The sequence below is a fragment of the Coffea eugenioides genome, unplaced genomic scaffold (assembly GCF_003713205.1).
Source record: "Coffea eugenioides isolate CCC68of unplaced genomic scaffold, Ceug_1.0 ScVebR1_6;HRSCAF=26, whole genome shotgun sequence".
NCBI classification, from domain to species: Eukaryota; Viridiplantae; Streptophyta; class Magnoliopsida; order Gentianales; family Rubiaceae; genus Coffea; species Coffea eugenioides.
In genome coordinates, this window is record NW_020864563.1 from 9,188 (window position 1) to 33,711 (window position 24,524).

The 24,524-nt window shown below is 38.1% G+C and overlaps 1 non-coding gene across 1 annotated transcript; it reads left to right on the top strand.

Annotated features, from left to right (window-relative positions):
* Positions 1 to 10,291: 10,291 nt before the first annotated feature.
* LOC113758778 lies at positions 10,292 to 10,398 on the top strand. Its single transcript, XR_003466851.1, has one exon. It is a non-coding gene; the product is annotated as a small nucleolar RNA R71 (small nucleolar RNA).
* Positions 10,399 to 24,524: the final 14,126 nt, after the last annotated feature.

The window sequence follows — 24,524 nt, forward strand, 5'->3', positions numbered from 1 at the left end:
ACCTTCAATTCATATTATTTAGCCATAAGTTTCATCTACTCCCTAGATAAAGAAAATTAGCTACTCATGAATGATTTAACAATCAAACTCACAAGTTTATTAATGCAAAACATCATGAAGTACAAGTATAAGAAAGGTAAAAGAAAGCTTAGCAAATTGAAGGTAAAGCTCTCCAATTCCTGCTATGTTCTTGTACAAGATGGTTACAAGTGAAACTCCAAAATGCTTCTCTAAGAACTCTTAGCTAGAGAGAAAACTTGTTACAAGAAGGAAAACTAGCTACCTCTCTTTTTTTTTTGCTTCTCCTCTGTGTTTCTGCATAAAAGGTGGTAGAAAGTCTATTCTTTTTCCTTCATAATTTCTTCCACTCAGATTTTGTAAAAAGAAGTCAAAGATATGATGTTTCTTTCTTTTCTACACTCATTTGGTCTTCTCTTTTGTTGCAGAAGCATGTGCCACCGATTTCTGGCCCTCAAAATAGCTGGAAAAGTTGTGAGAAAGGTAAAGAAAAATGGCTGTGCCACTTGCTGAGGAGAGAGACAGATCCGAGCCTCTGATCCGAGGGCTGAAAATTAATCCGAGCTCGGATCAGTGGATCCGAGGACTTCCCATGATGGATCCGAGGTCGGATCGTCCTGACCTCGGATACACTCCGCCAGAAATACAGACGAGGGCTCGGATCCCTCTTGTACACACGGATCCGTGCTCCGATCCGTGTTGAGCAATTTTCCAGTTTTTCACTTCTTCCCATTTTCTACATTTCTGCTCCCAATTTCTTGTGTACTTTGTCCTCTGGATAACCCTTACATTTCTTTCAGCTTGTGCATGAATTTCATACATCAATAACCTTAAAAATTTCACCAAATTAACGCATTAATCCACTCATTTATCAAGTTTTGAACATTTAAACAATATTTAAGCAATTATCACCAAAAGAGTCCAAATATGGCTTTAATTTTCTCAAAACATACCAAAAATTCATGCCAAATTTGTACAAAATGTACGTTAAATATTCACTTATCAAATTCCCCCACACTTGAATCATTGCTTGTCCTCAAGCAATTTTACACAAAACTTCAATGATTTAATAAATAAATCAATACACGTATTTTTGTCAAATTTAATTCCTCAAAAACCTAGAAACCAATCATTATGCCATTTCTCAGATTACACTAAATACTCATAATATTCAATTAAATAAAAATAATTATGCCTTAATTTCAACAAATTCAAATCAATTTTCTCATTCTATCCTAATTCCATAAATAAGTAAATCACATAGTCAATTTTATGGCCTTCCTCATCCCAAAACTTAACAATTTAGAGGGATTTATTCACATTTCATCTTATTTAAATAGTGAAAACATCTTTTTACGCGAAAATCAACACTTTTAGGTGAAAATTCCCGGTTACTCAACATTTCACTTATTTAAATTGCTAAGCATGCTCTTAATTCCAATACCTTTTTACGCGAATGTCGACATTTGTAAATGCCAACCCCCGGTTACTCAGTATGTGAATCATTGGAGTAGAAAATTAATAATAATATATTTTTATTTATTTATTTATTTATTATTATTATTAATTTTTTTTTTAACAATCAATTTCTTTTTCCCTCTAAATATAATTAAAGGAAGAATTTGGCCTTGTTTTTGACTATATCAATCACTTACTTATAAAATTAAGTAAAAATGAGAAATATCATTAATCTTGCAAAATTCTAAGCATAATTTTTCTTATTTAACCAAATATACTTTTTTAAAATGTAAAAAATCCTAATTGCATAATAACTCATTCCAAGTCAAATAAGAACTAAACTTGTCCAAAATACACATATCATTTTATCCAATGGAAGAATTAGATACTTAAAATTTTAACATTTTGGCCATTTAATTGGAAGATTTGCAATGAAATATTGGAAAATATTTTAGAAAAAATTTTGATAGAGTTTCCCCATAAAAATGGATGAAATTCCCTGCCAACAACCTCAATTTCACAAAAATTATCCTCATGACAATATCTCCAAATATAATTCCAACATTTTTAAGCCATAAACAACTACAATCATGCATTTCAAGACACAATCACCCATAAGATATAGTAATCCCTCCCCCACACTTAAAATCTACAATGTCCTCGTTGTAGAGGAAGGTAAAAGAACTGAAACTTCCCTCAAATAGGTGGTGATGCAATTTGAAGCCCTTAATCATCACGATCATCCAAATTCTGCCCAAAATGAGACAACAAGGGTACCAAACACCATAAGTAGCACAAGATGATTCAAATAAAAGAAAACTCAAATCACAAAGTTTGTCTTAACAAAAGAAAAGAAAAATAAAGAAATAAAAGAGCTAATCCGCTAAAGAGCATCATGGCTGCTCGGAACGAGGGTTTACTGCCTCCTCGGCTCCATGAGGACCATGTGAGGTACCAATATGGCCCTCCTCCTGATGAGGTGTCGGAGTAGGGGACCGTCGGATATGGAAATGATCCTCGATCGCACGAAGACGGCGATCATGTCGGTCGAGGCGCTCAGTCATCATCCGCTCCGTCTGGTCAATGCGCTCGACGACTCGCGTCTCCATACAGCACATGGCATTGAGGAGCTCTTGCCACTTGGAGCGCGGTTGAGGAGGTAGTCGCGGAACCGGAGGAGGAAGAGTCTGTTGTGCCTCCGTCTCTTGAGTTTCTGCTTGTGGTTCAGTGTGAGGCGGAGGTTGAGTGGAAGTCGATGCTTCTCCTGTGTCCTGGATCAAAGCAGCTCCAAAATCCGTAGAAATACCCAAAGCCTTGAGTATAGAAGCATTTACCTCCTCGGCAGACCTAGTTACCACCGCTCTCTCGGTTCCAAGAGGAACCTTGAGCTTCTCAAAAACGAGGGATAGCAGTCGAGGGAATCCGAAGCAAGTCTCGCCGGCCCTCATGCGAGCTGTGGTCCGCATATAGCTGATGATAATGCTGGGTAGAGGAATACCGGTCAACTGCGCACCCACACCATGCATCATCTTGTCCAAGAAGTAGAGATCACTGTTGCGGAGCTCCCGTTTTCCACTTCTTTTTGGTACCATATTGAAGGCAAAGAGGTAGAAAATCAAGTGGTACCTATGCTCGAAGGAATCGGCGTAAACTGTAAGCTTCTTCGCAGTTCCTCTCTCTCGATATTGGCCCTTTAGGCGTCCAACCGCCTCTCCCACCTGCCAAAGGTCTCGAGCCGTGAACTCCTTGGTCAATTTGACATCTTCGCCTGCGTCTTTGAGTTGGACGAAGCGTCTCAGTGTATCTCGATTGAGAGCCACTCTCCTGCCTCGAACCCATGAGACGATGAGGTTGCCACTGTGGCTCTGTTTGTTTTCTACATTAGCATAGAACTCCCGGACCAGATTGGGATAGTAGTGTTTGGGCAACTGAAGGATGTTCTCCCATCCAAGTCTCTTGAATGCTGTAGAAATGTGATAATACGCGTCCACCTCCGGTGCCAAATGCTTTTCTATTATGATCTCCTTGTCCAGTCCGGCTTCATACCACTGTTGGTTTTCAAGCGATGTGAATCGTGTGGTATTGTAGTCCGGAGGTGGCTCGGCACGGCTAGTAGACGCGGTCTTCCGGCGAGAGCGAGGTGGCGGCTCCGACGAAGGAGATTCTTCCTCAGGTGACTCCTCATGCAAAGAGGGTGTGTGTTCCTCACTTGAGGAAGGAGTAGGAGTACGAATGCGAGCCCTCCTTGTGCGAGTCATAGTTCCTATACAAAAATAAGATGAACGTTCATTAGAAATCATAGAAACTTGCTCACATATGTGAAATGAGAATTTAAGAAAATTTCGGCAGAGTTTCCCCTTGAAAAAGGGTTAAACTCACTGCCAAAATGTACCCAAATTTAAACAAATAACTTCCTAACAATTCTCAAATCCAATTCCCACATTTAGAAAAGATATTACCAATAAGGAAATCATTTCATGCATATTAAGTGCAAACAATTGAAAATTATATCCATTTGCAAGAATGAACACTCAAACACTTGAGAATATCTCCAATCCAATTCATAACACTCATAACACTCAATTTACATACACATGAGTTCCAATTCATCCAAACAAATACTAATTATCTCAAGTAAAAGTGGTTCAATGTGCTTAACTTAATTGGGAACACACTCTTTTACCCCATGGGCTATTGCTCTAATGATAGCATATCATTTTCAATTGGTATAACAGTGATGTATACTCCTCGGAACAAGTTCATATATTCAATGAAAGCAAAATTCAAGAGTATAAATCACTAAAATGCTCAAGCCCAAAAATTGAGAAAAATTCTTAAAAATATCACCAAATCCACAGTTTTCTCAAAAATAAGCATGAAAATAGTTGTACAATCTATTTAAGCACAATGTAGCACAATTGTATCAAGAAATTCCAACAAATATGCATTTATCATAATATTCCCAAAAACTAGAAATATGTAGAATAAGAAATTATAAAATGTCAAAGAAATTCGCAAATTGTTACCTCAAATGTGTGGGAAGATGATAGAGGATGATAATGATGAAGAATGAGGAACAAACAAGTCCAATTTCACTCAGAAATCAAAGAATTTCCGTGCGGCCCAAAATCCCCTTTTGAAGATCAAAATCCACTTTTGATGATGTGTCGTGGTGAAATAGTTTAGGGTTTCTGATCATACAAGGGTTGTGGAGGTGTTTATGATGAAAGATTGGAGATTTGATGGTTAAAATGAAAAATTGGAGGAAAGAGGTAGGGTTTCGGTGAGAAGAGGGAAGAAGAATTTTGAAAAGTACAGAAACGAAGCCTCGTTTCTGCTATATCCGCGAACGGATCCGAGGACGGATCGTTTCTAGAGGGCCTCGGATCCGACATGGTTCGGATCAGTCCCAACAGAAACACAGACGACCCCTCGGATTTGTCTGGGTTAGAATGGATCCGAGCGCGGATCAATGGATCCGCGGTCGGATCTTTCTGGGCTTTTTAGGATCCGAGCTCGGATCCTTATTTCTCTGCAATAATTGCAGAAACTGCAATTTTTCAAACTTTTTCTCCCTTTTCCGACCAATTCCAAATCACACATTGGACAAACTTTTTATCAATTCTAACCTCCCACACACATGTAATATACCATAAACACAATATCCAACCTCTCAAAACACATCAAACACATTTTCATTGAAAATCGAGGTGTGAGGTTCTTTGATCATTTTTGCATTTTTACATCAAAATGGCACTTTTGGACATTAAATATACATCAAATGAGTCGATGAGCCTTTATAACCATGATATCACCAAAACTCACTTAAATATACTTGAAATGCACAATGTATGTATATGCATGGGGATTTTAAGCACTTAAAACAAAATTTGGTAAGAAAGACTCCCTTTTCACACATGTTCTTCAAGTGCACCTCCAAGATGGATAATAAAACTCCCGTACCTCCTACAAACAAGTGAAATACATCTAATTAGTCAATTAAATTACACCAAAATGTAAGAAACACACAAATACACTATTATTATTGGGTTGCCTCCCAACAAGCGCTTTTGTTTATAGTCGTTGGCTCGACTCTCCTATAACTTCTTTAACTCTCCATTGCATTTCCTAAGGAGTAAATTACTCCTTTAGGAACTTTTTCTCCGGCCAAATAGAGCTTCAATCTTTGGCCATTTACTTTGAATGGAGCACCATTTTTTCCTTTTATTTCCACTGCTCCATAAGGAAATACTTGAGTAACTTCAAATGGTCCCGACCACCTTGACTTCAATTTTCCTGGAAATAACCTCAAGCGTGAGTTGAACAGAAGTACATTTTGTCCTACCTGAAATTGTTTAGGAATAATATGCTTGTCATGCCAATATTTGATCTTTTCTTTATAAATTTTGGCATTTTCATATGCATGTAGTCGGTGTTCCTCCAATTCATTTAGCTCAAGTAATCGCTTTTCACCTGCAAGATTAAAATCCATGTTAATAGATTTAATTGCCCAATAAGCTTTGTGCTCAATCTCTACAGGTAAGTGACAAGCTTTTCCATAGACTAAACGATACGGCGACATCCCTAGGGGTGTCTTAAATGCCGTTCGGTAAGCCCATAGTGTATCATCTAACTTTGTAGCCCAATCCTTGCGTTATTTATTCACAGTTTTCTCCAAAATGAGCTTTATCTCTCTATTAGCTAGCTCTGCTTGCCCATTAGCTTGAGGATGATATGGAAGTGATGTCTTGTGCCTACAACCATATTTAAACAATAAGGAATCCAATTGTTTGTTACAAAAATGTTTCCCTTCATCACTTACTATGGCCTTGGGTATACCAAATCTACTGAAAATATTCTTTTTAAGGAATCTAAGTACAATCTTAGAGTCATTAGTAGGTGAAGCGATTGCTTCTACCCATTTAGAAACATAATCCACTGCTACTAAGATGTACTTATTATTAAAAGAACTAGGAAATGGTCCCATAAAATCAATACCCCATACATCAAATAACTCAACTTCCAAAAATGTAGTTAGGGGCATTTCATTTTTTCGAGATATATTTCCAGTTCTTTGGCATGCATCACAATTTTTAACATATTCCCTAGCATCTCGGTACATAGTTGGCCAATAAAACCCTGATTGCCATACCTTTGCCACAGTCTTGGAAGTACTGAAATGACCACCTGTTTCAAGGTTATGACAATGATATAAAACATTATGTACCTCATCTTCGGGAATACATCTACGTATCATACCATCGGCACAATGTTTATATAGCAATGGTTCCTCCCAAAAGTAACTTTTGACATCATGTAAGAATTTCTTCTTTTGATGATAATTAAACCCCTTTGTAATCTCTCCACTGACCAAGTAGTTAGCAAAATCTGCATACCATGGAGAATTTCTAAGTGTTAGGACAAACTCATCCGGAAAATTCTCTTGAATTGGAACCTGATCTTTGATTGGAATATATTCCAAACGTGATAAATGATCTGCAACTAGATTCTCCGAACCCTTTTTGTCTTTTATCTCCACATCAAATTCCTGCAATAAAAGAATCCACCGAATTAGTCTAGGTTTTGCATCCTTCTTATGTAGCAAATATTTAAGAGCTGAATGGTCCATATATATAATAACTTTAGATCCTACTAAATAAGATCTAAATTTATCTAAAGCAAATATCACTGCCAATAGCTCTTTTTCTGTCGTTGCATAATTGAGTTGTGCCTCATTTAGCAACTTGCTAGCATAGTAAATGACGTGCAATCGTCCTTCTTTCTTTTGTCCCAAAACTGCTCCAACCGCATAGTCACTTGCATCACACATCAATTCAAATGGTAGTGACCAATCGGGTGAAGTTATAATTGGGGCCGAAATCAATTCCTTCTTCAACCTTTCAAATGCAACCAAACAATTGTCATCAAATTGAAAAGGAGTATCTTTACATAATAAATCACATAATGGCTTTACTATTTTAGAAAAATCTTTAATAAAACGTCTATAAAAGCCAGCATGTCCTAAAAAACTCCTTATCCCCTTGACATTGCTTGGGGGTGGCAATTTTTCGATAACTTCTATTTTGGCTTTATCCACCTCAATTCCCTTGGAGGAAATCTTGTGTCCTAAGACAATTCCTTCTTTTACCATAAAATGGCATTTCTCCCAATTCAGTACAAGATTTGTTTCCTCGCATCTCTGTAAAATCAATTCCAAATTATGAAGACAATGGTCAAAAGATGAACCATACACAGAAAAATCATCCATAAATATCTCCATAATTTTCTCAATATAATCAGAAAAAATAGCCATCATGCATCGTTGAAAAGTTGCAGGAGCATTGCATAAACCAAATGGCATTCTTCTAAAGGCAAAAGTGCCATAAGGACATGTAAATGTGGTCTTCTCTTGATCCTCTGGAGCTATAGCTATTTGATTATATCCTGAAAAACCATCAAGAAAACAGTAAAATTCATATCCAGCTATTCGCTCCAATAATTGATCAAGAAATGGTAAGGGAAAATGATCTTTTCTTGTTACCGTATTTAACTTACGATAATCAATACATACTATCCATCCTACCACAAGTCTAGATGGAATTAATTCATCATTTTTACCCATGATTGTAGTCATTCCACCTTTCTTTGGTACCACATGAATTGGACTAATCCAAACACTATCGGAGATAGGAAAAACTATACCTGCGTCAAGCCACTTAAGAATTTCATTTCTTACCACCTCTTTCATGTTTGGATTCAGTGTTCTTTGTGTTTCCACCACTGGTTTGCAACCGTTCTCCAATAAAATTCGATACATACATATAGAAGGACTTATACCTTTAATGTCTGAAATTGTCCATCCAATTGCTTTCTTACGCCTTCTTAGAACTCTTAACAACTTTGCACACTGCTCATCATCTAGGTCAGCACTAACAATTACAGGTAAAGTGCTATTTTCTCCAAGAAATTCATACCTTAGATGAGTTGGAAGTGGCTTGAGCTCTAACTTTGGAGGTTCAATTTCTGAAGGTTGTGAAAACCCTTTTCCTTGGCCAAGACTTTCATAAAATTACCCCTTTTATAAGGTGCTTGAAAATCCAAATACTTGGCCAATTCTTCAATTTCTTCACAAACATATTCTTGCTTACCTACACTCATCAAACAATACTCAAGAGGATCTAAGTCAAAGTTGACTTGACTCATCTCTTGAGTTAGTTTATCAATTGTGCCAATAGAATAAGCATGATCGGTAAAAGAAGGGTATTTTTTTATTTCATGCAAATTAAACTCTACCTCTTCTTCATCTACTTGAAACTTCAGCTTGCCATTTTTGACATCAATAATAGTACCTGCAATAGCTAGAAATGGTCTACCAAGAATAATTGGTATAGATACATCTTCTTCCATATCTAATACCACAAAATCCACTGGAATGATAAATTTTTGAACTTTTATCAAAACATTTTCCAACACTCCAAGTGGATATCTGATAGATCTGTCCGCTAGTTGCAAAGTAATATTAGTGCTTTTAAGCTCCTTCAAACCCAATTGTCTAGCCACCGTTAGAGGTATTAATGATATACTAGCACCAAGATCACACAATGCCTTAGAAAAATCAATGTTACCTATGGTGCAAGGTATAGAAAAACTCCCCGGATCCTTCAACTTCGGTGGTAGCTTATTTTGAATAATTGCACTACATTCCTCCGTTAATGCTATTGTTTCACAGTCTTCCAACTTTCTTTTTCTAGTCATGATTTCCTTGAGAAATTTTGCATAAGACGGAATCTGCAAAATAGCATCGGCAAAAGGAATGTTAATGTGCAATTGTTTGAACAGTTTAACAAATTTTTCAAACTCTTTATCAAACTTATTTTGCTTTAATCTTTGTGGAAATGGAATCGCAGGAGGTATTGGAATGGTAGTGGAAAATGATGGTTGCTTTTCTCTTGGATTCTCCCAACTATTTTCCTCCACAATCGCCTCTTGGTTCCTCTGCTTTTCTTCTTGTTTTTCATTCTCATCTTTCTCAACTTCCACCACTGGAGGATCTTCTAATTGTCTACCACTACGAAGAGTAATGGCTTTCACATGCTCCTTAGGATTGACCTCTGTTTTGCTAGGTAATTCTCCTTGATTTCGATTATTCAAAGAACTAACAATTTGACCAATTTGGACCTCTACATTCCTGTACATTGTAGTGAGTTGATCCAGTCTCCCTTCTACTCGTTCAAATCTGTCCGAGGTAACTTTAGCAAGTTTTTCTACTGCAATCTCCCAACCCGGTTTAGTTTCAGCTTGTGGTTGCCTTGATTGGAACCCCGGTGGATTGGTTGGCCTTGGTTGATTTCCTTGGTCCTTCCATCCAAAGTTTGGATTATTTCTCCACCCTGGATTGTAAGTATTCGAGTAGGGGTTATTTTGAGCATTACGATTGTAATTATTAACAAATTGTACCTGCTCAGAATCAACACACTCATTAGTATCATGTTCACCTCCACATATAGAACAACACGCTACATGTGCATTAGATGAACTTGGACCAACTCCACCTTGTCTACTTAGCAACTTCATCACATTATTCATTTGAGCACTCAGCATATTGAGAGTGTCCATTTCTATCATACCTGCGTGACGTCTTGTATTACCTCTCTCATTGGCCCATTGGTAGTTATTTGCTGCCATTTCTTCTATCAAATTATGAGCTTCTTGGGGTGATTTACCCATTAAAGCTCCACCTGCAGCTGCATCGATCATAGTTTTAGTAGAAAAAACTAAACCATTATAGAAGGTTTGTATGATTAACCACTCCGGCAGTCCATGATGTGGACATTTCCGAAGCAAATCTCTAAACCTTTTCCATGCCTCATATAATGATTCACCTTCCAATTGGCTAAAACTAGTGATATCCATTCTGAGCTTAGCAGTCTTACCTGGTGGAAAATACTTATTCAAGAATGCTCTTGATAAATCATCCCATCCGGTGAAAGTATTAGGAGCATGAGAGTGTAGCTGTGACAGCCCCACCTCCCCCTAAGGCGAACCAGAGGGTTCGGCGGGCCGCCTGCCCAGCTCTCGCCGGGACTCAGTCGTTCACTACAGTCCTCAATTAAATTACAATATAAAAATCAAATATACATCAACTGGTCCACAAATACACATCCTTCTCCAATAATTACATGACACAATTGCAGCGGAAACAATTCCAAACAATTCCCAACTATACACAAAAATGATTCGAAATCCAAATTGTACGAAACATAGGCCATCCAATCACGTGCACAAGTACTACAAGTCCTTCCTTCGCCACGAGCCCTGTGGAGGGGAATAAATAGTTTTTGGGGTGAGCTAGAAGCTCAGCGAGTAACCAGAAAATTATTAATCAAATCGGTTTCACAATAGTTCATTTCAATGATGTCATATAGCAATGATGTCATAAATTAAATGATAAATCCGGAAACAACTACGTCATTTGCAAAAAAGTAAATATGGATTATCAATAATTCAAGAAACATTTACAATGGAAAGCGATAGTAACATTCATGAAAGGATACATTCATTCTCCTGACATTTCCTCGCTCATTTGATCATTTATTTCATTTCATTCACCCCGTCCCTGGCTTTTGGCCAGGCTCCACCAACCTACATAGGTAATACTCGAGTATACCAAACGTTCACCCAAGTTCCTAATCGCCTGACCGAGTCCGCTTCTGGCTCAAGACGACCGGTAACAAGGGGCAATGGCCAGTTCAGCCCAAAAGGCTTATATTCATGCGCAAGTAACATTTCAATCGAAAATTTCACATTTATCGAGGTCGAGTGCGATAAAGTACACACTCGCCCCGAAAACTCGTTTTGGAAATCATTATAAGCGCTTAACACGTTATCAACCAAAATACAAGTCATGAAGTCAAGAAATATAGCAAACAAGGCACACTCACATGCCAGCACGCATGATATGCAAGAAAACATTTCAAAAGTAACTTTGGAAACAGTTCAAGAGTAAATAATGTAAGAAACGGTTCATAAATAACTTTAGAAATAGTTTGAGGTCACTCACCTCCACGGCTCACAATCCTCGTCCAATATAGCCAATTTCATCATTCAAGTCCAAGCCTTTCACTTGAAACTTAAGGTAACCAACGCTATTAAAAATCGGACAGCATTTCCCCTTAATTCCTTTATTTTCCAACCTACAATCAAACCCAATCACACAGCAATTAACCACAATTGCTCAAAACCAGAAAACAGTTTTTGACATCCTTTTGCGGTAATGGCACCAAAGGTACTACGAGTATCGGATGGAGGTCCAAGACCCACCGTTTCGAAGCTAAGAACCAGGGCTACAACAATGTAGAAGGTCACTCAGTCCAAATCCCAGCACAACTAAGTAAAAAATGCAGAAAACCAACCCAGAACCGTAATTGCAGGTTCCCAAATCACACAAAACTGTAATCAGTCCAACTCAGTCTATACAGGTCCAAATGCATTGATTCCAAAGGCATACGGTAGCTAAGGCATCAAGCTACATTTCATCAGAAGACCTCAACACCCAAATCCAAAGCAATTCCAGTCAAAACAACCCATTACAGGCGCAGTTCTTACATCCTGATGAACCCAGAACAGCAACAGTAAACTCGGCTTATCTCATTCTACACTACTCCAATTGCCCTGAAATTTTACAGGCACCCTTAAAACATCAATACATACAACTTTCATGTTTTGAGTCAAGGCCAATTCGGCCTCTATCTAGGACCAAAAATTTCGGACAGAATGAAGAACCAAGAACCCTAATTTTCCAGATTTCTTCCAAAACAGAATTTACTTGCAATCTTCCACTTTTTCCACCTTCTAGAATCATCAACTATCATTTCCAATCATCATACAAAGCCACAACATATGAATCATATTAAATCAGAAAATTCATGATTAAATAGAAAATGTCATCAATCTTCACCATAAGTCATGAAATCATCAAAAAAATCACTTGTTCAACTACCACACCTACTAATTTCATCTCATAACCAACAAGGAAACAATTTCTTAACCACTTACATTACAAACACTAGATACAAGGTAGATGAGAGTCTCTCCCTCCAAACAAAAACCACCAAGCACTTCAATCACTCCTAGCAAGTAAGTTTTATGAAGGAATTTGAGAAATAAATGGTTGGATTACAAGATTTGGGCAAGAAAAGGGAGCAAAAATTGAAGAGCTCTCTTTCTTTTTTCTCTAGAGTTGGCCGACCAAGAAGGTGAAAATGAAAGACAAATTTTGGTCCAAATTGGTTTAGTAAAGGTAAAGAAAGACTAGTCAAATGCCAAGCTCCAATCACAAGGCAACATGTGTCCATTCCAAGCTTATCTCATTTCTTTTGTCTTGCAAGAATTAATGAACTAACCAAACCCCTAATTATCTCATAACACCATGTAATATAAACCATATATACAAAGCTACTCCAAATGAACCACATTTACCACACTAGTAGGTCCCACGTCCGGTATACGCTCTTAAATTCTCAAAAACTACCCGATACTAGAAAAATCATTTTAAAACTATATTTACTCAATAAAATTATCTGGGGAATTTTTTTTTTTAATAAAGAAAATGTCGAAAAATGCGGGCGATTAAATAAAATAAACCCTAGAAAATTAGAAAATTTTCGGGTTCTCAAACTCATTTTTTTTTCGGGGCGTCACAATCTCCCCTCCTTAAAAGAATGTCGTCCTCGACATTCCCTCTTGTACCAATCAAGTCAAGACATCCCGCAAAAATCTCTCAAGAGTCAAATCAAACCCACAGTCCGGCATCCTAAACTTCATGCCTAGGATACACTACAGAGATCTGAAGCCTAAGCTCTGATACCAATTGTCACGACCCCACCTAATTGTCACGACCCCACCTTCCCCTAAGGCGAACCAGAGGGTTCGGCGGGCCGCCTGCCCAACTCTCGCCGGGACTCAGTCGTTCACTACAATCCTCAAACAATTACAAGATAAAGTCTCAAATAAAAAAAATCAAATATTCCAACATTTACATATCAAAAGCGAAGCGTCCACGCTTCCACTGCCACTCTGATCCTTGATCACAATTATAATACAGGAGGAAGCCCAAATCTTGACTATTACACATCCAATCAATTCTAAACGTTCAATACAATCCCGATATGAATGATTACACAAAAGGAATCCAAATTCAATCCATACATGAGATAATCCATGAATAAACACTACAAGCCACTCCTTCGCCTTGAGCCCTGTGGAGGGGAATAAAACATTTTTGGGGTGAGCTAGAAGCTCAGCGAGTAACCAGTAAAATCAGTTATCAAATCAGTTTCACAATCGTTCATTTCAATGATGTCATTTCAATATGGAATATCAATAATGCACGAAACATTTACAACGGAAAGCGATAGTAACATTCATGAAAAGGATACATTCGTTCTCCTGTCATTTCATTTCATTTGGTTTCATTCGTGCATTCATTCACCCCGTCCCTGGCTTTTGGCCAGGCTCCACCAACCTACAAGGTAATACTCGAGTATACCGAAACGTTCACCCAAGTTCCTAGTCGCCCGACCGAGTCCGCTTCTGGCTCGAGACGACCGGTAACAAAGGGCAATGGCCAATTCAGCCCAAAAGGCTTACATTCATGCACAATTAACATTTCAATCGCTCAATCATTAAAATTTCACAATCACTTAGGCTAAGTGCGATAAAGTACACACTCGCCTCGAAAACTCGTTTAGCAATCATTGAAAGCAAAAGCAATAACAACAAGACACTGATATGCAAGCACGCATGATATGTAAGAAAACAGTTCCAAAATTAACTTTGAAAACAGCTCCAAAGTAAATAATGTGGGAAAGCGGTTCATAAATAATTTTAGAAAGAGTTTGAGGTCACTCACCTCCACGGCTCACAATCCTCGTCCAATATAGCCAATTTCATCATTCAAGTCCAAGCCTTTCACTTGAAACTTAAGGTAACCAACGCTATTAAAAATCGGACAGCATTTCCCCTTAATTCCTTTATTTTCCAACCTACAATCAAACCCAATCACACAGCAATTAACCACAATTGCTCAAAACCAGAAAACAGTTTTTGACATCCTTTTGCGGTAATGGCACCAAAGGTACTACGAGTATCGGATGGAGGTCCAAGACCCACCGTTTCGAAGCTAAGAACCAGGGCTACAACAATGTAGAAGGTCACTCAGTCCAAATCCCAGCACAACTAGGTCAAATATGCAAAATACCAATCCAGAACCGTAATTGCAGGTTTACAAATCACACTATGCTGTAATTAGTCCAACTCAGTCTATACAGGTCCAAATGCATTGATTCCAAAGGCATACGGTAGCTAAGGCATCAAGCTACATTTCATCAGAAGACCTCAACACCCAAATCCAAAGCAATTCCAGTCAAAACAACCCATTACAGGCGCAGTTCTTACATCCTGATGAACCCAGAACAGCAACAGTAAATTCGGCTTATCTCATTCTACACTACTCCAATTGCCCTGAAATTTTACAGGCACCCTTAAAACATCAATACCTACAACTTTCATGTTTGAGACAAGGCCAATTCGGCCTCTATCTAGGACCAAAAATTTCGGACAGAATGAAGAACCAAGAACCCTAATTTTCCAGATTTCTTCCAAAACAGAATTTACTTGCAATCTTCCACTTTTTCCACCTTCTAGAATCATCAACTATCATTTCCAATCATCACACAAAGCCACAACATATGAATCATATTAAATCAGAAAATTCATGATTAAATAGAAAATGTCATCAATCTTCACCATAAGTCATGAAATCATCAAAAAAATTACTTGTTCAACTACCACACCTACTAATTTCATCTCATAACCAACAAGGAAACAATTTCTTAACCACTTACCTTACAAACACTAGATACAAGGTAGATGAGAGTCTCTCCCTCCAAACAAAAACCACCAAGCACTTCAATCACTCCTAGCAAGTAAGTTTTATGAAGGAATTTGAGAAATAAATGGTTGGATTACAAGATTTGGGCAAGAAAAGGGAGCAAAAATTGAAGAGCTATCTTTCTTTTCTCTCTAGAGTTGGCCGACCAAGAAGGTGAAAATGAAAGACAAATTTTGGTCCAAATTGGTTTAGTAAAGGTAAAGAAAGACTAGTCAAATGCCAAGCTCCAATCACAAGGCAACATGTGTCCATTCCAAGCTTTTCTCATTTCTTTTGTCTTGCAAGAATTAATGAACTAACCAAACCCCTAATTATCACATAACACCATGTAATATAAACCATATATACAAAGCTACTCCAAATGAACCACATTTACCACACTAGTGGGTCCCACGTCCGGTATACGCTCTTAAATTCTCAAAAACTACCCGATACTAGAAAAATCATTTTAAAACTATATTTACTCAATAAAATTATCTGGGGAATTTTTTTTTTTAATAAAGAAAATGTCGAAAAATGCGGGCGATTAAATAAAATAAACCCTAGAAAATTAGAAAATTTCCGGGTTCTCAAACTCATTTTTTTTTCGGGGCGTCACAATCTCCCCTCCTTAAAAGAATGTCGTCCTCGACATTCCCTCTTGTACCAATCAAGTCAAGACATCCCGCAAAAATCTCTCAAGAGTCAAATCAAACCCACAGTCCGGCATCCTAAACTTCAAGCCTAGGATACACTACAGAGATCTGAAGCCTAAGCTCTGATACCAATTGTCACGACCCCACCTAATTGTCACGACCCCACCTCTCCCTAAGGCGAACCACAGGGTTCGGCGGGCCGCCTGCCCAGCTCTCGCCGGGACTCAGTCGTTCACTACAGTCCTCAATTAAATTACAATATAAAAATCAAATATACATCAACTGGTCCACAAATACACATCCGTCTCCAATAATTACATGACACAATTGCAGCGGAAACAATTCCAAACAATTCCCAACTATACACAAAAATGATTCGAAATCCAAATTGTACAAAACATAGGCCATCCAATCACGTGCACAAGTACTACAAGTCCTTCCTTCGCCACGAGCCCTGTGGAGGGGAATAAATAGTTTTTGGGGTGAGCTAGAAGCTCAGCGAGTAACCAGAAAATTATTAATCAAATCGGTTTCACAATAGTTCATTTCAATGATGTCATATAGCAATGATGTCATAAATTAAATGATAAATCCGGAAACAACTACGTCATTTGCAAAAAAGTAAATATGGATTATCAATAATTCAAGAAACATTTACAATGGAAAGCGATAGTAACATTCATGAAAGGATACATTCATTCTCCTGACATTTCCTCGCTCATTTGATCATTTATTTCATTTCATTCACCCCGTCCCTGGCTTTTGGCCAGGCTCTACCAACCTACATAGGTAATACTCGAGTATACCAAACGTTCACCCAAGTTCCTAATCGCCTGACCGAGTCCGCTTCTGGCTCAAGACGACCGGTAACAAGGGGCAATGGCCAGTTCAGCCCAAAAGGCTTACATTCATGCGCAAGTAACATTTCAATCGAAAATTTCACATTTATCGAGGTCGAGTGCGATAAAGTACACACTCGCCCCGAAAACTCGTTTTGGAAATCATTATAAGCGCTTAACACGTTATCAACCAAAATACAAGTCATGAAGTCAAGAAATATAGCAAACAAGGCACACTCACATGCCAGCACGCATGATATGCAAGAAAACATTTCAAAAGTAACTTTGGAAACAGTTCAAGAGTAAATAATGTAAGAAACGGTTCATAAATAACTTTAGAAATAGTTTGAGGTCACTCACCTCCACGGCTCACAATCCTCGTCCAATATAGCCAATTTCATCATTCAAGTCCAAGCCTTTCACTTGAAACTTAAGGTAACCAACGCTATTAAAAATCGGACAGCATTTCCCCTTAATTCCTTTATTTTCCAACCTACAATCAAACCCAATCACACAGCAATTAACCACAATTGCTCAAAACCAGAAAACAGTTTTTGACATCCTTTTGCGGTAATGGCACCAAAGGTACTACGAGTATCGGATGGAGGTCCAAGACCCACCGTTTCGAAGCTAAGAACCAGGGCTACAACAATGTAGAAGGTCACTCAGTCCAAATCCCAGCACAACTAAGTCAAAAATGCAGAAAACCAACCCAGAACCGTAATTGCAGGTTCCCAAATCACACAAAACTGTAATCAGTCCAACTCAGTCTATACAGGTCCAAATGCATTGATTCCAAAGGCATACGGTAGCTAAGGCATCAAGCTACATTTCATCAGAAGACCTTAACACCCAAATCCAAAGCAATTCCAGTCAAAACAACCCATTACAGGCGCAGTTCTTACATCCTGATGAACCCAGAACAGCAACAGTAAACTCGGCTTATCTCATTCTACACTACTCCAATTGCCCTGAAATTTTACAGGCACCCTTAAAACATCAATACATACAACTTTCATGTTTTGAGTCAAGGCCAATTCGGCCTCTATCTAGGACCAAAAATTTCGGACAGAATGAAGAACCAAGAACCCTAATTTTCCAGATTTCTTCCAAAACAGAATTTACTTGCAATCTTCCACTTTTTCCACCTTCTAGAATCATCAACTATCATTTCCAATCATCACACAAAGCCACAACATATGAATCATATTAAATCAGAAAATTCATGATTAAATAGAAAATGTCATCAATCTTCACCATAAGTCATGAAATCATCAAAAAAATTACTTGTTCAACTACCACACCTACTAATTTCATCTCATAACCAACAAGGAAACAATTTCTTAACCACTTACCTTACAAACACTAGATACAAGGTAGATGAGAGTCTCTCCCTCCAAACAAAAACCACCAAGCACTTCAATCACTCCTAGCAAGTAAGTTTTATGAAGGAATTTGAGAAATAAATGGTTGGATTACAAGATTTGGGCAAGAAAAGGGAGCAAAAATTGAAGAGCTCTCTTTCTTTTCTCTCTAGAGTTGGCCGACCAAGAAGGTGAAAATGAAAGACAAATTTTGGTCAAAATTGGTTTAGTAAAGGTAAAGAAAGACTAGTCAAATGCCAAGCTCCAATCACAAGGCAACATGTGTCCATTCCAAGCTTTTCTCATTTCTTTTGTCTTGCAAGAATTAATGAACTAACCAAACCCCTAATTATCACATAACACCATGTAATATAAACCATATATACAAAGCTACTCCAAATGAACCACATTTACCACACTAGTGGGTCCCACGTCCGGTATACGCTCTTAAATTCTCAAAAACTACCCGATACTAGAAAAATCATTTTAAAACTATATTTACTCAATAAAATTATCTGGGGAATTTTTTTTTTTAATAAAGAAAATGTCGAAAAATGCGGGCGATTAAATAAAATAAACCCTAGAAAATTAGAAAATTTCCGGGTTCTCAAACTCATTTTTTTTTCGGGGCGTCACAATCTCCCCTCCTTAAAAGAATGTCGTCCTCGACATTCCCTCTTGTACCAATCAAGTCAAGACATCCCGCAAAAATCTCTCAAGAGTCAAATCAAACCCACAGTCCGGCATCCTAAACTTCAAGCCTAGGATACACTACAGAGATCTGAAGCCTAAGCTCTGATACCAATTGTCACGACCCCACCTAATTGTCACGACCCCACCTCTCCCTAAGGCGAACCACAGGGTTCGGCGGGCCGCCTGCCCAGCTCTCGCCGGGACTCAGTCGTTCACTACAGTCCTCAATTAAATTACAATATAAAAATCAAATATACATCAACTGGTCCACAAATACACATCCGTCTCCAATAATTACATGACACAATTGCAGCGGAAACAATTCCAAACAATTCCCAACTATACACAAAAATGATTCGAAATCCAAATTGTACAAAACATAGGCCATCCAATCACGTGCACAAGTACTACAAGTCCTTCCTTCGCCACGAGCCCTGTGGAGGGGAATAAATAGTTTTTGGGGTGAGCTAGAAGCTCAGCGAGTAACCAGAAAATTATTAATCAAATCGGTTTCACAATAGTTCATTTCAATGATGTCATATAGCAATGATGTCATAAATTAAATGATAAATCCGGAAACAACTACGTCATTTGCAAAAAAGTAAATATGGATTATCAATAATTCAAGAAACATTTACAATGGAAAGCGATAGTAACATTCATGAAAGGATACATTCATTCTCCTGACATTTCCTCGCTCATTTGATCATTTATTTCATTTCATTCACCCCGTCCCTGGCTTTTGGCCAGGCTCCACCAACCTACATAGGTAATACTCGAGTATACCAAACGTTCACCCAAGTTCCTAATCGCCTGACCGAGTCCGCTTCTGGCTCAAGACGACCGGTAACAAGGGGCAATGGCCAGTTCAGCCCAAAAGGCTTACATTCATGCGCAAGTAACATTTCAATCGAAAATTTCACATTTATCGAGGTCGAGTGCGATAAAGTACACACTCGCCCCGAAAACTCGTTTTGGAAATCATTATAAGCGCTTAACACGTTATCAACCAAAATACAAGTCATGAAGTCAAGAAATATAGCAAACAAGGCACACTCACATGCCAGCACGCATGATATGCAAGAAAACATTTCAAAAGTAACTTTGGAAACAGTTCAAGAGTAAATAATGTAAGAAACGGTTCATAAATAACTTTAGAAATAGTTTGAGGTCACTCACCTCCACGGCTCACAATCCTCGTCCAATATAGCCAATTTCATCATTCAAGTCCAAGCCTTTCACTTGAAACTTAAGGTAACCAACGCTATTAAAAATCGGACAGCATTTCCCCTTAATTCCTTTATTTTCCAACCTACAATCAAACCCAATCACACAGCAATTAACCACAATTGCTCAAAACCAGAAAACAGTTTTTGACATCCTTTTGCGGTAATGGCACCAAAGGTACTACGAGTATCGGATGGAGGTCCAAGACCCACCGTTTCGAAGCTAAGAACCAGGGCTACAACAATGTAGAAGGTCACTCAGTCCAAATCCCAGCACAACTAAGTCAAAAATGCAGAAAACCAACCCAGAACCGTAATTGCAGGTTCCCAAATCACACAAAACTGTAATCAGTCCAACTCAGTCTATACAGGTCCAAATGCATTGATTCCAAAGGCATACGGTAGCTAAGGCATCAAGCTACATTTCATCAGAAGACCTTAACACCCAAATCCAAAGCAATTCCAGTCAAAACAACCCATTACAGGCGCAGTTCTTACATCCTGATGAACCCAGAACAGCAACAGTAAACTCGGCTTATCTCATTCTACACTACTCCAATTGCCCTGAAATTTTACAGGCACCCTTAAAACATCAATACATACAACTTTCATGTTTTGAGTCAAGGCCAATTCGGCCTCTATCTAGGACCAAAAATTTCGGACAGAATGAAGAACCAAGAACCCTAATTTTCCAGATTTCTTCCAAAACAGAATTTACTTGCAATCTTCCACTTTTTCCACCTTCTAGAATCATCAACTATCATTTCCAATCATCACACAAAGCCACAACATATGAATCATATTAAATCAGAAAATTCATGATTAAATAGAAAATGTCATCAATCTTCACCATAAGTCATGAAATCATCAAAAAAATTACTTGTTCAACTACCACACCTACTAATTTCATCTCATAACCAACAAGGAAACAATTTCTTAACCACTTACCTTACAAACACTAGATACAAGGTAGATGAGAGTCTCTCCCTCCAAACAAAAACCACCAAGCACTTCAATCACTCCTAGCAAGTAAGTTTTATGAAGGAATTTGAGAAATAAATGGTTGGATTACAAGATTTGGGCAAGAAAAGGGAGCAAAAATTGAAGAGCTCTCTTTCTTTTCTCTCTAGAGTTGGCCGACCAAGAAGGTGAAAATGAAAGACAAATTTTGGTCAAAATTGGTTTAGTAAAGGTGAAAGAAAGACTAGTCAAATGCCAAGCTCCAATCACAAGGCAACATGTGTCCATTCCAAGCTTTTCTCATTTCTTTTGTCTTGCAAGAATTAATGAACTAACCAAACCCCTAATTATCACATAACACCATGTAATATAAACCATATATACAAAGCTACTCCAAATGAACCACATTTACCACACTAGTGGGTCCCACGTCCGGTATACGCTCTTAAATTCTCAAAAACTACCCGATACTAGAAAAATCATTTTAAAACTATATTTACTCAATAAAATTATCTGGGGAATTTTTTTTTTTAATAAAGAAAATGTCGAAAAATGCGGGCGATTAAATAAAATAAACCCTAGAAAATTAGAAAATTTCCGGGTTCTCAAACTCATTTTTTTTTCGGGGCGTCACAATCTCCCCTCCTTAAAAGAATGTCGTCCTCGACATTCCCTCTTGTACCAATCAAGTCAAGACATCCCGCAAAAATCTCTCAAGAGTCAAATCAAACCCACAGTCCGGCATCCTAAACTTCAAGCCTAGGATACACTACAGAGATCTGAAGCCTAAGCTCTGATACCAATTGTCACGACCCCACCTAATTGTCACGACCCCACCTCTCCCTAAGGCGAACCACAGGGTTCGGCGGGCCGCCTGCCCAGCTCTCGCCGGGACTCAGTCGTTCACTACAGTCCTCAATTAAATTACAATATAAAAATCAAATATACATCAACTGGTCCACAAATACACATCCGTCTCCAATAATTACATGACACAATTGCAGCGGAAACAATTCCAAACAATTCCCAACTATACACAAAAATGATTCGAAATCCAAATTGTACAAAACATAGGCCATCCAATCACGTGCACAAGTACTACAAGTCCTTCCTTCGCCACGAGCCCTGTGGAGGGGAATAAATAGTTTTTGGGGTGAGCTAGAAGCTCAGCGAGTAACCAGAAAATTATTAATCAAATCGGTTTCACAATAGTTCATTTCAATGATGTCATATAGCAATGATGTCATAAATTAAATGATAAATCCGGAAACAACTACGTCATTTGCAAAAAAGTAAATATGGATTATCAATAATTCAAGAAACATTTACAATGGAAAGCGATAGTAACATTCATGAAAGGATACATTCATTCTCCTGACATTTCCTCGCTCATTTGATCATTTATTTCATTTCATTCACCCCGTCCCTGGCTTTTGGCCAGGCTCCACCAACCTACATAGGTAATACTCGAGTATACCAAACGTTCACCCAAGTTCCTAATCGCCTGACCGAGTCCGCTTCTGGCTCAAGACGACCGGTAACAAGGGGCAATGGCCAGTTCAGCCCAAAAGGCTTACATTCATGCGCAAGTAACATTTCAATCGAAAATTTCACATTTATCGAGGTCGAGTGCGATAAAGTACACACTCGCCCCGAAAACTCGTTTTGGAAATCATTATAAGCGCTTAACACGTTATCAACCAAAATACAAGTCATGAAGTCAAGAAATATAGCAAACAAGGCACACTCACATGCCAGCACGCATGATATGCAAGAAAACATTTCAAAAGTAACTTTGGAAACAGTTCAAGAGTAAATAATGTAAGAAACGGTTCATAAATAACTTTAGAAATAGTTTGAGGTCACTCACCTCCACGGCTCACAATCCTCGTCCAATATAGCCAATTTCATCATTCAAGTCCAAGCCTTTCACTTGAAACTTAAGGTAACCAACGCTATTAAAAATCGGACAGCATTTCCCCTTAATTCCTTTATTTTCCAACCTACAATCAAACCCAATCACACAGCAATTAACCACAATTGCTCAAAACCAGAAAACAGTTTTTGACATCCTTTTGCGGTAATGGCACCAAAGGTACTACGAGTATCGGATGGAGGTCCAAGACCCACCGTTTCGAAGCTAAGAACCAGGGCTACAACAATGTAGAAGGTCACTCAGTCCAAATCCCAGCACAACTAAGTAAAAAATGCAGAAAACCAACCCAGAACCGTAATTGCAGGTTCCCAAATCACACAAAACTGTAATCAGTCCAACTCAGTCTATACAGGTCCAAATGCATTGATTCCAAAGGCATACGGTAGCTAAGGCATCAAGCTACATTTCATCAGAAGACCTCAACACCCAAATCCAAAGCAATTCCAGTCAAAACAACCCATTACAGGCGCAGTTCTTACATCCTGATGAACCCAGAACAGCAACAGTAAACTCGGCTTATCTCATTCTACACTACTCCAATTGCCCTGAAATTTTACAGGCACCCTTAAAACATCAATACATACAACTTTCATGTTTTGAGTCAAGGCCAATTCGGCCTCTATCTAGGACCAAAAATTTCGGACAGAATGAAGAACCAAGAACCCTAATTTTCCAGATTTCTTCCAAAACAGAATTTACTTGCAATCTTCCACTTTTTCCACCTTCTAGAATCATCAACTATCATTTCCAATCATCACACAAAGCCACAACATATGAATCATATTAAATCAGAAAATTCATGATTAAATAGAAAATGTCATCAATCTTCACCATAAGTCATGAAATCATCAAAAAAATTACTTGTTCAACTACCACACCTACTAATTTCATCTCATAACCAACAAGGAAACAATTTCTTAACCACTTACCTTACAAACACTAGATACAAGGTAGATGAGAGTCTCTCCCTCCAAACAAAAACCACCAAGCACTTCAATCACTCCTAGCAAGTAAGTTTTATGAAGGAATTTGAGAAATAAATGGTTGGATTACAAGATTTGGGCAAGAAAAGGGAGCAAAAATTGAAGAGCTCTCTTTCTTTTCTCTCTAGAGTTGGCCGACCAAGAAGGTGAAAATGAAAGACAAATTTTGGTCAAAATTGGTTTAGTAAAGGTAAAGAAAGACTAGTCAAATGCCAAGCTCCAATCACAAGGCAACATGTGTCCATTCCAAGCTTTTCTCATTTCTTTTGTCTTGCAAGAATTAATGAACTAACCAAACCCCTAATTATCACATAACACCATGTAATATAAACCATATATACAAAGCTACTCCAAATGAACCACATTTACCACACTAGTGGGTCCCACGTCCGGTATACGCTCTTAAATTCTCAAAAACTACCCGATACTAGAAAAATCATTTTAAAACTATATTTACTCAA